Consider the following 14,506-nt stretch of genomic DNA (forward strand, 5'->3'; position numbering starts at 1 on the left):
CTTTCAAGCTTGTGGTGTCAACTCTCACTTCTGTGCCAAAGTTCACAAAGACATCAGTCATGTTCTCTTATCTTGCTGCTATTCTCGTGTTTCCATCTTTCTACTGAATGTGATATTGTCACCCCAACACACTCTGTTCAGTCCAAGGTCAGCCACATTCAGAATAAAAAACTGCATTTAAACCTCACACCTTCTGTGGCCAGGAGACCCCACTATGCACACGTAGGTGGGGTGGCCCCAGACAGCCCTCTGGTCTCTGCTGAGGACTTGGTGACCCTAGCAGAGGTCACTTCTAGCTATGCATGCATGAAACTGCGGAGTCATTTTGATGCCTCTTTATATTTTCTTCTTCATCCAGGCCTTGTCAAGTGTCCCTCTTATCAAACTCTTCCTTTTATTCCCAATGCCAGCATCCAAACCCACACCTTTGTGACTACCCTGCTATATTACAGGTTACTCATTACCCATCCCTTTCTAATTCAGTCCATCATGGAAAATGCTGTCAGACTTGTCCTAAGAAAGTCTGCATATCACATCATTTTCCTGCCATCTCCCCACTAAGCAGTAAAGGTAACACACCTGGGACACAATGTCAGATGTGCAAAAATGTAACTGTACTTTCTAACAATTGTTGTCTCAAGTCCATATTCCATCTGAGAGCAGAAAAAAATGCTGTCTAGACACTTGCAGGTAAAAACATTCAAATTTCACAATTTTTCAGTGAATTCACAACTAAAAGTTTATCATGGTAAGGATGGAGTCTCCTGTCCTCATGTGCACTCTTCTGCTATGGTGATATGATGTGTTTTTGGAGAGAACTTTGTTGTGTCTGGTGTTCATGGCATGACTTGTATATTTTCCAGCAGGGTCTGTACACATTTATTTCTATCAAGGCTATTATTCTTGCTGAATCCCCAGGCTGACCCCTCTCTGTAAGGACAGGACAGTGACGGAAAGTCTCTACAGGAAGAACTAAAGGATAGCAAACTGGGTAGGAAGACAGGCCTAGGGATTGAGCTATAGCAAGAATATTGCTTGCACTTAAAAGCATATATTTATTTGAGGTGCCTTAAAGTTACTTTGCAAAACATATGAACTTACATTAATTTTTTATTAAAATCTCTGCTGTAAATTCTTGTTGTTCCAGCTAAGTGAGTCTGCAAGCCTATTGTCCTCCTTCTAGCAGCTAATTTCTCCAGGATCTGTCACATTTGGGGAGCTTTCTTTCTGAACCACACTCTGCACTATTCAGAAGTAAGCACAGGAGTAACATATAAAAATTTAGCAAACACCTGGACATGGGCACCAAGCAATCAGCATGCTGGAGAGGAGCAGGCGAACCTTGTGCATCCCAGCTGAGTGTCAGCCCGAGGTCTGTGTGACTCTGGACCCCTGCACTCAGGCCCAGGAGGCGTACTACTCCACCATCTGGTGCCATGCCAAGGGTGGGCTTCTCTGCTCATGCAGTGAATAGAAATGCAGCTAATTTCTGTATGTTGATTTTTATATCCGCAACTTCACTGAATTCATTGATTAATTTTACGTGTTTTTTTTTTAACTGGAAATTTCTATATATAAAATTATATCATCTGTAAATAAGGACAGTTTTACATTCTTTCTTTCTGACTTGGCTGGGTTTCTTTGGCCTAATTGCTCTGGCTAGGACTTCCAGTGCTGTGTTGAGTAAGAGTGAGAGTGGGCATCCTTGTCTTTTTCTTGATCTTAGTGGAAAAGCTTTTAATTTTCACAATTAAGTATAATGTTAGCTGTAGATTTGTCATATAAAACCTTCATTATGTTGAGATATGTTCATTTTATATCCAATTTGTTGAAAGTTTTCTTTGTTTTTTATTATGAAAGGATGTTATATTTTGTCAAATGCTTTTTCTGCATCTATTGAAGTGATCATATAAATTTTATCTTCCATTCTATTAATGTAGTGTATCACATTTATTGATTTGTGTATGTTACAAAATCCCAGCCTTACATTACAGGGATAAATCCCACTTAGTAGTGGTGTATAATTCTGTTAATGTGTTGAATTCAGCTTACTAATATTTTGTTGAGAAAGTTTGCATTTATGTTCATCAGGGTTATTGTTCTATAGTTTTTGTTTCTTTTGAATATCTTTATCTGCCTTTTGTATCAAGGTAATGCTGGCCTCATAAAATGAGTTGGACAAATTTAATCTTCTTCAGTTTTTGGGGGGAGTTTGAGGAGATTTGTCATTTTTTACTGTTTGATATAATTCACGAGTGAGGGTATCTTGCCCGGAGGTTTTCTGTGTTAGGAGATATTTGATTACCAATTGAATCTTCTTACTCATTATCAATTTGTTCAAATTTCTTATTTCTTCTTGATTCAGTCTAGGTAGATGGTATTTTTCTAGAAGTTTACCCATTTATTCTAGGTTATCCAATATGTTGACATATAATTATTCATAGGAGTCTCTTATCCTTTGTATATTTGTAGTATCAATTGTGAAGTTTCTTTAATTTTGACTTTATTTATTTGAACCTTCTCTTTTTTTAGTTAGTCTTGCTAAAGGTTTATTAATTTTGTTAATTTTTTTTAATAAACAAGATCTTAGAGTGATTGATTTTTTTAAAATCTCTATTTCACTTATTTCTGCTTTGATCTTTGTTATTTTCTTCATTCTGCTAGCTTTGGGCTTAGTCAGTCCTTTTTTTCTAGTTCTTTGCGTTATAAAGTTAGGTTGTTTATCTGAGATCTTTCTATTTTCTTACTATATGTATTCATTTCTATAAACTTCTCTACCAGAATTTCTTTTACAGCAACCATATGTTTTGGCATATTGTGTTTCTATTTTTATTTGTTTTGAGATTTTAATTAATTTTTTTTCTAAAGTGAGAAGCTGGGAGGCAAAGAGACAGACTCCCGCATGTGCCCGACTGGGATCCACCCAGCATGCCCACTAGGGGATGATGCTCTGCCCATCTGGGGTGTTGCTACATTGCAACCCGAGCCATTCTAGTGCCTGAGGCGGAGGCCATGGAGCCCTCCTCAGCACCTGGGCCAAATTTGCTCCAATGGAGCCTTGGCTGAGGGAGCGGAAGAGAAAGATAGAGAGAAAGGAAAGGGGGAAGGGTGGAGAAGCAGATGGGTATTTCTCCCATGTGCCCTGACCAGGAATTGAACCCTAGACTTCCACATATCGGGCCAATGCTCTACCACTGAGCCAACCGGCCAGGTCCTGTTTTGAGATTTTTAAAATCTTCTTTTGACTTTTTTTTTCTTTGACCCACTAGTTGCTCAGGAGTGTGTTGTTTAGTTGCTATGTATTTGTAGCTGTCCCAGCTTTTTCTTATTGTTGATGTTTACTTTCATACCTTGTGGTAATAATGGATACTTGGTATGATTTCAACCTTAAATTTGCTAACATTTGTTTCTTGTCCAATCATACAGTCTATCCTGGCAAATAATTTGTACATTGGAGAAGAATGTATATTCTGCGACTGTTGGATGGAATGTTCTATAAATGTCTTTTAGGTCTGTTTGTTATAACATATGGTTTAAGTCCAACAACATTCCTTCATTGATTTTCTTCTGTTTGATGACCTACCCATTGTTGAAAGTGGAGTATTAAAGTCTCCTACTGCTATAGTAGCTTTGCTTATTTTTCCCTTCAGATCTGTTAGTAATTGTTTAATAAATATAGATGCTCTGATGTTATGTGTGTATATACCTACTATTGCTTTATCTTCCCAATAAATTAACCTCTTTATCATTATATATGAACCATTTTTGTCCCTTGTTACCATTTTTGGCTTAAAATATATTTTGTCTAGTGGGTTTATTTTTATTCTTCCTTCTTTGTTCTTTTAATTCAACCTAAGAGATTAGGGGGTTGGGAAAAAGGCAGTTTTCAGAGAGCCTTTCTTCTCTCTTTTAATCACCAGTGCCTTTTTTTTTTTTAGGAATGAGGATAAATTGGTCAGCAACACCTAGTGAAAATAACAGTGAAATATAATTTGTTTTAATAATACAGTTTTAATATCTATATTTCAACATTTTACTAGTTGTATACTTATTTCTATTTTATATGACTTAATTGTATAACCTTAGGTCCACAAGCCAACATTTTAGGTTTCAATTTTTTAATTCACTGCATGAATATAGTAGGAAAGCACTGTGTGTTTTGATTTTTATTTCAATAGTTTTGACAAATAATTATTTGCAAGAGAATTACATAACATACAAAGGTATATGAAACAAACAGGTTCTAGTCAGGTTCAATTTTTATATAGAAATTAGAGATTCAAATGAAAGACATATGAAAATCTTGGGGAAATGTACATTGCTCTTTTCTTCTTTAAACATTGTTTCTCATTTTGTTAATAATTCAGGATCAATATGAATGATCATTGTTTTAGGACCTAGCTCTATCTCCTATTTGACTGTGTCTAATTATTATTAGATTTGAAATCAAATTAATAAAGCATATTTAAAAGTGTGCAAGGTATAACTGACCAGTTTCTGATGACAATCCAAAGGAATCTTTGTTACATGAAGTACACGAGTTTTAAGTATTATTTTCATGACATGCATGCAAAAACTTCCTTACTGACCTTTTTGCCAATTCTTTTCTTTTTTAAGTTTTTTAATTATTAATAAGGGGTGACATTGGTTAATAAAAATTATATGGATTTCAGGTGCACAGATCTACAATATACAATATATGATATATTGCATTCTGTGTTCACTACCCCAAGTCAAATCTCCCTCCATGATGTCTATCCTCCTCTACCTCCTTAACCCCTTTTCCTCCTGCAATTCTTTCTTTCTTCTTCATTGATTTAAAAGAGAGAGACAGAGAGAAGAAAGAAGAAAGAGAGAGGAGAAGTGAGAAAGAGAGAGAAAGAGAGAGAGAGAGAGAGAGAGAGAGAGAGAGAGAGAGAAGGATCAACTCATGTTCCATTTCGTTGTATACTCATTGATTGCTTTTCCTAATTGCCCTGACTGGGGATCAAACCCACAAATTTGGTGTGCTGGGATGGTGCTTTATCCACTGAGCAACCTGGCCAAGGCCCCTCCTGCAATTCTTAAATAAAGATTATGATAGAAAAAACATTAAATAATAATATAGGAAAAGTTTTAAAAACTGAATCTTTTTGGAAAGAAGTATAATGGATCCAATTTAGAAAAATGTATTTCCCTGTGTTTCAAAACAGCTTTAATTATAATCTGACATTTTGTAAGAACTATATAGGTGTGATTCAGTCTGAATGTGACATTTTACCAAATTGAATTCATCAAAATAAGACCATATATGTGGTTAGAAGATAAAGTACTGAAATGTATTTTGAAGAACTTTGTATTCATTTGGCAGTTAAATGTCTCACCTAGTCCAAAGCTTATTTAACTGACAAACAGAGGTTGCTTTTTATTTCAAAGCGAAGTAAAACAAAGCTTGTATTGTTCCCACATATTCACTGCATCATTCTGGCATGTCTTTGTTTCGGTATGACTCACTGAACAGAAAGGACCACCTTTCACTACTGAAAAGAGCAACTTGTTTAAACAGAGCATTGTTAATCCAATGTAGTTGAAACAGCAGGTGACTTGGGTGACTACTCAGCTATATTTTACTATGCATTCATGCCTGTGAGTTATTCCTAGGAGTTACAGTATGTGAAAAATGAAGTAAAGTAGAAAATAATGATCAAAAGTATATAATACTTTAAACAATGCATTGCTAATCATCATGGACTATACTGCAACATTATTTCAATTCTTACTAGTTTATAGATAGTATAATGTTTTGTAATGTTAAACAAGTGAGTTAACTGTTGGAGGTAGTTTTGTCTCACTCAATCTGTAGATTTCAGTTAAGAGACTTGAGTTACAATATCTTTTCCACACATATTTGTTGTCCTACTCTTTATGCATCTTCAAGTTGCACTTTTCTCTTTGGCCAGATAAAGATATTATATATATATTTTTGTGTTCCAGGAACCTCTTAGAAAGAGGATTCTTTATGCACAAAAATGATCATAAATTACTTATACATGGGTACTAGCCAAACAGGCCAATAGATAGACATTATTATAAACAAAGCAAAGAAAGAAAGAGTCAGCAGAGGTAAAAGATGGCTACAAACTTTTGACTTGAGTAGATATTTGATATATAAAATACCTTTATTTCTATTTCTCAAGTGCAACATGATCTTCTTTGTGTTATTATTATCATCACTACTCATAAAAAAGACATTATCATAATAAAGCAATAATTGAAGTATCAAAGGAAGAAAATAATTTATAGCTCTTTTTTGAGTGGCATAAAAAGTATCACTAATTTTTTTTTAAGTATACTAAGCCCTGGCTGGATAGCTTGGTTGGTTATAGCATTGTTTCAATTTGCAAAGGTTGTGGGTTTGATCCCCAGTCAGCGCACATATCAGATGTTTCTGTCTTGGTTTTACTCTCTCTCTCTAAAAAAGTCAGTTAAAAAAAAAGTGTCGTTAAAAATTAATGAGCCTGACCAGGTGGTGGCGCAGTGGATAGAACGTCGAACTGGGATGCTGAGGACCCAGGTTCGAGACCACGAGGTCGCCAGCTTGAGTGCAGACTCATATGGTTTGAGCGAAAGCTCACCAGCTTGGACCCAAGATCGGTGGCTTGAGCAAGGGGTTACTTGGTCTGCTGTAGCCCCATGGTCAAGGTACATATGAGAAAGCAGTTGATAAACAACTAAGGTGTTGCAGCGAAAAACTGATGATTGATGCTTCTCATCTCTCGCCACTCCTGTCTGTCTGTCCCTATATATCCCTTTCTCTGACTCACTCTCTGTCTTTGCAAAAAAAAAAAAAAAAAAAAATTAATAAAAGGAAAAACTGGCCCTGGCCAGTTGGCTCAGTGGTAGAGCATTGGCCTGGCGTGCCGGAGTCCTGGGCTCAATTCCAGGCCAGGGCACACAGGAGAAGCACCCATCTTCTTCTCCTCCTCTCCCCCTCTCCTTCCTCTCTGTCTCTCTCTTCCCCTCCCGCAGCCAAGGCTCCACTGGAGCAAAGTTTGCCCGGGTGCTGAGGATGGCTCTGTGGCCTCTGCCTCAGGTGCTAGAATGGCTCTGGTTGTGGCAGAGCGATGCCCAAGATGGGCAGAGCATCACCCCCTGGTGGACATGCCGGGTGGATCCGGTCGGGCTCATGCGGGAGTCTGTCTGACTGCCTCCCCATTTCCAGCTTCGGAAAAATACCAAAAAAAAAAAAAAAAGGAAAAACCACTTGCCTTTATACTACTAAAACAGTAGTGATTACCTGAATAATATATTATTTTTTAAAGTTCTCAAATGATATTAATAAACTACTGTATATATATCACTACAGTATTAAAAGTCTATATATAATCTACATGTAAATCTATCACTATATATAAAAATAAACACACACATATATATAATGTATGTGACATGATAAATCAGTGGAAAAAAATTTATTTATTTAATCAACAAAAATTTATTGCATGTATAACGGATGCCCAGAAATGTTCTAGGACTAAGACAATTCTAGCTCTCACATTATTTTTTTTTAACCTAAAGAAACAGTATACAAGGAGAAAACTAAGTAATCACTTGGGACTAATTTTTTATGAGCTGGTTTAGGAAACCACCAGAGTTATGCATAGAGTTAGTGAAGAAAATGGAGGAAATAAAAACATTCTAAAGGATTGTGTGTGTTTGTGTGTGTAAGAATTAATTTAAATTAAAAATAAAGAAATATTTATTTTTGACTTTTAACAGAAAGGTAACTGTAGGGCATAAAATAAAAGTATAGATTTCCCAATTAATAAACAAGTGAAAAAAGAATAAACACTCTACTACTTCTGGAGCTTCAGCTGGGCATGCATACGCCGACTGCCAAGTTGTGGGCATGTGACTTAAAAAGTCTTGCCAGTAGATTGTGAATAGAAGTAATTTGTAAAATTTTTGTTATACTTTAAAGAAAAATTGCCTGCCTTGATTTTCTTAATTCTGCAGGCTGAATACAAACAGGTTCACATGCCAGCTTTGTTCATAAAGTCAAAAATTAAGCCTGAGATGTGGCAAAACAACTGAACGGAAAGAAAGTGGGTGCCTGCATGGCTGTGTGGAGCAGAGTTACCCCGGAAATCTAAATTACTCATTTTGGGAATGTAATGTATGGAAAATACAAATGCTTATTCTAATAAAGCCACTGTACTTGGGATCTCTATTACTACAGCTGAGCTTTTCCAAGGAATTAGAAAAGTTAGTACTGGAAGTGGGGTGCAACCATCACAAAATCAGAAAAGATGCAATATTGGCATGAAAAGCAGGTACACACATACAAAGAACAAAAATAGAGTAGTCTAGAAAAATGGTTGCCATTCGTTGTTAAAAATGTTTGGTGAAAATATTACTTGTGATGATTTGCAAAACAAATTCCCTACTGAGCTTGTACCTTGAGATAAAATAGTTGGAAATTTTCAAGCAGATAAAATGAGGAGAGTTTATAGCACAGCATTCAGTAAACAGATACTCTTAAGACTAAAAACAAACAAAAAATCCCCACACACAAAAACTTTGGGTGTGGTATTAGAACATGACATACACTATAATCAAGTAAATCTGCAGATTACTATGTTTTCAAGGAATATGTTACCAAATTAGCCATCAGCATAGCCTGGACAAATAAAATTGTAAAGCCTGAAGCAGCCCTCAAGGAATGCTACTTTTCAACATTCACTTAAGGGTTGACATAGACTGTAAGAGACAAGAAACAGCTCTCAGAAGGCAACGCCAGAGGCCAGCAAGGACCATGGACAAAGGAGTTCCTCATGGAGAGCAGAATCAGGGGACAGCCAGATAGACTAACTAAGGATTTACTCCACTGCGAGCAAGTATGAACAACTGTGGCCTAACAGAGTGAAAATTGCTCTAGATCATTTCTCCAGTGTGTTTCTCATGCTTCCCTTATCCAAATTGGAGTTTCTAGGACAGTTACTCTGTTCCTGTATAAAAGGTTCTGGGATCAATTTCAATGTGTGGGTGGGGAGATTTCCTCCACATCACCAAACAATGCTTAGGACACCCACTGGGTGTCCTACCATTCAACTCAATTTTCACACTATCTGCCTGGGGATAGCATGAGATTCCACTGGTTAAGGCTCAGTCCCACAAAACTGTCCCTGAGTTGCAAGCCCAGTGTAGCACTTGCTGACCAGCCAGCTATAGATTTGAGGTTCCAACAACCCAACTCTTTGGGTTTAATTGTTAGAATGGCTCACAGAACTCAGAGAAGTACAGTGGTACCTTGAGATATGAATTTAATTCGTTCTGTAACCTAGCTCGTAAGTCAGTCATCTCGTATATCAAACTGCCGATACTGGACCCGTGCACCAACTAGCGGCAGCTTCCCGAATCACAACTCATATCTCGGAATTTCGCTCAGATTTTGAACAAAAACATGGACCAAGTCACAGCTTGTATCTTAAAAAAAAATTGTATGTTGGTCTGTTTGTATCTCAAGGTACCACTGTATTTTATTTACTAGACCACTGGTTTATTATAAGACAGTATAACTCAGAAACAGCCAGATGGAAGGGGTGAATAAGAAAAGGTGTGTGGAAGGGATATGGAGCTTTCGTAACCTTTCCAGGTGTATCACTCTCAGCACCTTTTCAATAGTGACACAAAAAGTCAGACAAACTGCTAAATCATGACTTTAAACCCAGGAGAGGGCTGAAGTCACACAACAACTAAGTAATCTGAAAGATAAGAAGAGAAAAATACCTGCAGGGAGAGAGGGATGTGAGTCCTTTACCTGGTACAGCTGCAACCAAGCACACTAAGAAGAGTCCAGCCAAGGAGCTCAGCTAAAGAATCAGTGGGAGCCAAGAGTGAGCTGCTGAGAGTGTGGAGATGCTGGGGGCCATGGATATAAGGGAAGTTCCCACCCTCTTACAGCCTCTTCTCCAGGAATCTCACCTGGCTTACACAGAAAGACTGGTGAGAGTCCTAAGAAAGCAGCTTATTGGCCTGGGTGAGGGGAATGGAAGTCCAGGTAGAAAAGGTAAGAAGTCCTGTATGAATCCTATCTGCTCATCTTCAGGAGAATTTGTTTGCTGTGATATACTGATTATAACCATAGCAACAACAACAAAAAATAACCCACAGCTAATTCAACCCCTTTCTAGATGGACTTAATTCCCCCAAACAAAGTTCTGGTATAATTAAAGGTACATGCAAACATAGAAACTATTTGTCCAAGTTTCTGTTTTTACACATGTCCAACTCACATGAGACACACAGAAAGGCAAGGAAAAAAAAATCAAAGTACAAAGATAAAAGCAATCAATAGAACCAAATTCAGATATGGTAGATATGATGGAGCGATAAGAAAGAATTTGAAATAACTGTGACTAATATGTTAAAAACTTTAAAGGAAAAGATTGACCACATACAAACACAGATAAGCAGTTTTATCAGAGAGATGGAAGCTATAACATGGAATGAAACGGAAATGTTAGAAATGAAAATATAGTAATAGAGATAAAAAATAACACTAAAAGGCTCATTAGAGGACGTGATACAATTGAGGAAAGAATTAGTCAATAGGCTAACTGGCATTAGATCTATAGGCATTACTCAAACTGAAACACAAAGATATAAACTGTATTTCTCACTTATTGGTAGTGGAAATGCAAAATGGTACAACCACTTTGGGAAAGAGTCTGGTTACTTTTTCTAGTTAGGCATACACTTACCATATGATCCAGAAATTTCACTAATTATCCAGGAGAAATAAAAACATGTTCACACAAAACCTCTATGTCAATATTTATAAAAGTTTTATTCAAAATTGTTAAAAATCAAGAAAAAAATACAAATGTCTTTCATAGATGAATAAACAAACGATGGTACAATGGAATACTACTCAGTCATAAAAAGGAACAGATTTGACACACACAAACCATCTGGTTGAATCTTGAAAGCACTGGTAAGCAAAAGACACTAAAACTAAAAACCTACATACCACAGGATTTCACTTACATGACATTCTGATAAAGGCAAAATGATATAAATTTGAAAAACTAATTAGTGGTTGACAAAGGTTGGAGTAGCAGTTTACTACAAAGGGGCAACATGAAAAAATTGGGGAGGATGATGGGGCTGTTCTCATACTTGATGGTAGATATATGACTCATTTATTAAAATGCTTAAAATCAAGACTCCAAGTAGTAAATTTTTTCTTGTTTAAGTAAAAAAAAAATAGTTTAAAAGAAAAATATAAATTGTTCATGTTGCTGTACACAGTTTGAAATTGGAGTAGTTTTAGGGTTGGTGATATCTAGCAAATATATTCTACATACAATTCAAATTTAATCTTACATGTCTGAATGATTACAGTGTAAAAGCCTAAGAGTACTTCTTCAAACAGTCCTCCTTATAGAGAACACTAAATTAGACCTTGAATGAGCTTCTGTATTGTTCTGTGACCTAGGCAGGATCAACATAATGTGCATTACAATATTTACTAATTAAAAAATACAAAGTTTCTTAACAAATCTGCATTTAGATTAATCCTTTTATTCTTTCTCACAAATACTCATTTGTCACGCTTTTTCTGTCATTTTATGAGGCATGCGATTGTTAATTCATTGAAGAATGCTTGTGGGTGTGCTAAAGAACTATATGATGGGCTGGGAACAGGCTGTCCTTACCTAAGTATGTTCCAAGTGACATAATTACATGACTTAGCTATTCAATTCACGTTGTCTCCAAAGGAATAATGGTGAAAATGTTAAATTATAATCAACTTTATTATATTTCTAAAAATACTATTAAATACTTCCATAATTATTTGAATAATGTGCACACACACAAAATGAGTAAAATCATGGATATTTTAAGCACTGTGTAAACCATTTTTCAACTAGTGTTCACTTTAGGATTCATTACTCGTAGGTAAAGTTACCCCAATGTCACTAATCACTAGCTTTGAAATCTAGACCTAAAGATATTAATGCAGATGTTCTACAAGAGTCTGAAGTGGGACTCCCTCTTTCATTCCCAACCCATAATATATCAATGTTACCAATAACCTTTTAGGGAAAACCCCTCTGCCCATTATTTAAAGCCAGAGGAAATCATAGAAACACATTACAAAAAGGGATTCTAAATACACCGATGAGTTTCTGACTGATTGAAGTATAATGTAGTTTTCTTTTTAATGTAGTATCTAGGATTTAATCTTCAGAATCAACATGCAGTTAAAAAATGAGACAGTTGTTGGACAATTAGGCAAAAATTTGTATTTGCTTAATTTATTTTATAGATGTATCAAATCATATCAGTAACACCAAAAGTTTATTATCTCAAGATTAAGGATAAATTAGGTTAGAGCTACATGTCCAAAGCAGAATTCCTGTCTTACTAGATCAAATGTTCTCTTTAGTGTTTCTTCTTTGTGTTGCACAAACCTTCTGATACACTTCTACTCTAAGCCACACCATCTCTGACTCATTCTTTTCTCTTCTTCCTTTATCACCACCCTCTATTTGTCCTGCAGTTGTTCAGTCCTGTATCTGCACTATCTCCTGAATGAATCTATTCCTTTTGAATGCTCTTTTTGCCACTACAATGTTTCTGGTCCTCAATATTTCTCTGACTTCTCTCTGCATGAAGTTTTGCCTTTGTTTCCTGTCCAGTATCTCTTCCTCTAGAATTAGGGTCTTCTAGATATTTTAGTCCTCATCCTAAATCTACTTGTGTGGAGGGTCTTTTTCCCAACCTCCCCTGAAATAGTCTATGACCAGTTAAAAGAAATATGACCATGCCTAGATCAGATCTCACTTTATAAGAAAGTTTTCTTTCTTGCTTGCTTTTTTTTTTTTGAAATGCTAGGGCAAAACATTTCCCTTACTCAAGTGTCAGAAGAAAGACACTGATCTTTTCTTTAGAAGGAATATGCAGCAGCAGCATGAAGTTTGGATTTGAAGAAAGAGGAGACAGTCTGACCAATCAGAAGAGCATATGATAGGAGTAAGGTAATCAAAGCCTGAGCAAGTCAAAGGTGGCTGTCTTGGTGAGGCAATGAAAGAGACAGACTGAAAAAGTGTCCAATAGAGAAAATCTACCAAATTCTAGTTGTTTAAGGAGGAACCACCAATGACTGTTAAGTTTCCACTCTTTGTGATGAAGAGGATGAAAATGCCAGTAACAGATGAACGGAAGAGCAGGTGTTGGAGGCATTGGGGAGTATAGATAGGCTTTACATGTAAAAGATCAGGTTTGCATCTGTTTCTGTCACTTTATTCTATCTAATAACAAACAGATGTAATTTCTTTCTGCCTTAGTTTGCGCATCTATAATATATTCTGGGGTAGAAATGCCTACCTAAACAGGATTGTTATGAGGATTGAGTCAGCAACTACATGAGAAGCACCTGCCACACAATGAGTTCTAGACCAATAAATGGAAGTTATTATTATTAAAAAAAATAAGCAGCATCCTAATTATTAATCAGCAGTTAGTGACCGTCTATCTGTACTAGAACGGACGTATCATGCAGTATTTACATGAGGTATTTAACATTCCAGGGGGACTGACCTGGCTAGTTAAGAGTCTAGCAGTCCATTCATGTAAGATGATCTGTCTTTGGAAAGACGCTTCCAGGAGGTTTACTCAGCTCATCTGCTTTGCTTGTGATTTGAGGTAATTTGGAAAGGATCCAAAAAACCAGAAAGGAAACTGCAGGAAGGCAGGTTGAGGAATCTAGGTGGGAGCTGTCTGTGGAGGAGTCATGGAGGACACATTAACGAGAGGCTTCATGAAGGCACGAGCTGGGGGATTGAGGGTGGGGGCAGAGGGAATCTGCCGGGGCCAGGGCCAGTGCAGTAGACTGGGTGTGGTGTGTGAGCTGTGGGCCGGCCCCGAGCAATCACCATAAAAAGAGGGAGGTGTCTGGGAAGGGCAGGCAGCAGGAGGGTGGAGGTGTGGGAGGGGCAGGGTTGAGAATGACAAATGAGAAATCACTGGGCCTAGGAGGTGGGGCTCTCCCAGTAAAATCATTTGCAGTTGCTCTAACTGGCTTGGGTGTCCTCCTTTATCTGGTGACTCTGCTTCCTTTCCAGTTGACTTTAGTCACCCCATTACTCACCTGAGGAGCTGGAAGGCTTCCTGCCACTCTGGGAGTGACAGGCACAGAACAGTTGTGTCTGATTTGCTTAAGCAAGCACAAGCAGGATTGCACAACTCTGGGACACAGAAGATGGTATCAGGAATGGGACAAACATAATATCAGGGTGCGACAGAATTATTATTTGATTTAATTATATTGCAAAAATGTGTTACCCATGAAATTAGGTGCATGATACATACATAAGTATGTATTAAAGCTTTTGTGATTAAAATATATTTTTATTCAGTATTTTAAATTATAACATATAGCACTATGTGGTCGATATTTAAGAAATAGGGAGGAAGAGCAGAAAGGATTATTAGAGTGAAGTGGATGGCTTCACTGTAT

Source organism: Saccopteryx leptura, chromosome 11, assembly GCF_036850995.1.
Source record: "Saccopteryx leptura isolate mSacLep1 chromosome 11, mSacLep1_pri_phased_curated, whole genome shotgun sequence".
NCBI classification, from domain to species: Eukaryota; Metazoa; Chordata; class Mammalia; order Chiroptera; family Emballonuridae; genus Saccopteryx; species Saccopteryx leptura.